General features: G+C 67.4%; 1 non-coding gene across 1 annotated transcript; it reads right to left on the bottom strand.

The window, feature by feature from the left end:
• Nucleotides 1–556: 556 nt before the first annotated feature.
• LOC142006530 (5S ribosomal RNA) lies at nt 557–675 on the bottom strand. The gene has a single exon (XR_012643592.1). It is a non-coding gene; the product is annotated as a 5S ribosomal RNA (ribosomal RNA).
• Between the last annotated feature and the right edge of the window lie 367 nt (nt 676–1,042).

Here is a 1,042-nt window from a genome sequence, read left to right as displayed (position 1 = left end):
ACCTCCACCCACGGTCCCCCTCCACCGGGCTTAATAGTCCACAACCGAGACCCAGGGCCTTCCCCGCTCTCAACAACCTCCACCCACGGTCCCCCTCCACCGGGCTTAATAGTCCACAACCGAGACCCAGGGCCTTCCCCGCTCTCAACAACCTCCACCCACGGTCCCCCAAGACGCACGTTCCAAGCCTTAACCCTCAGACCATCCACCCCCCGGGGGGGACCCCACACCCACCTGACCCCAACTCACTCCCACCAAAAACACCACCACCGCCACCGCCTCAACGGCCTGCCCCACCCAGCACTCCCACACACACACCTGCCCCACCAACGCTCCACACACGCTTTCTTCCCTCTCCCCGACCCGACCCAAGCCATCGCACCGCACCGGGTGAGGGCCTAAGCTTCCTCGCCCGCCCCCCCGCCCCCGACACGCAGGCAGGCAGAGGGAAAGGCCTCAGCGCCCCCCAGGACCGTCGCGCCGCCTTGGCCTCACGGCTTCCCTGCTCCCGCACGGCAGACACACGCCCCGCTCTACCCCCGCTGGGGCCAAAAGCTGCCTACGGCACCTGGGATTCCCAGGCGGTCACCCATCCAGGTACTAGCCAGGCCCGGGACGGTTTACCTTCCGAGATCGGACGAGATCGGGGGCATTCGGTCCGGTATGGCCGTAGGCCCCCGCCTCCCCGGGCTTTAGCGTCAGCAGCCTGGCCTCAGTCAGCCGGGCCCAAACAATTAACCCGGAGGCCGGGCCGAGGGAAAACTTCCTCCGAGCCGGCCCAAGGGGAAGGGAGGACGAGGACGCCGGGCCCGGGAGGTGACAGGACGTGCACGTCAGACCCGGGAAGCTGTGCGCCCCGAGGTTAACCCCCGGGCCGGGGCGGGGAGAGAAAAATGTTCTAAGTCCGGTAGGGACAGCAGGTCAACCCCGGTCCGAGGCGGGGAGAGAAATTTTCCAAGTCCGGCAGGGACAGCAGGTCAACCCCGGCCGCTTCAGCGGAAGGTTGACCTGGTGTCCGATTCGCTCCCCGGGCACCAGGTCA

This window comes from Carettochelys insculpta, unplaced genomic scaffold (genome assembly GCF_033958435.1).
Source record: "Carettochelys insculpta isolate YL-2023 unplaced genomic scaffold, ASM3395843v1 scaffold_0082, whole genome shotgun sequence".
Lineage (NCBI taxonomy): Eukaryota > Metazoa > Chordata > Testudines > Carettochelyidae > Carettochelys > Carettochelys insculpta.
The sequence above is the reverse complement of the archived record's forward strand: the minus strand, read 5'-3'. Positions and strand labels throughout refer to the sequence as shown.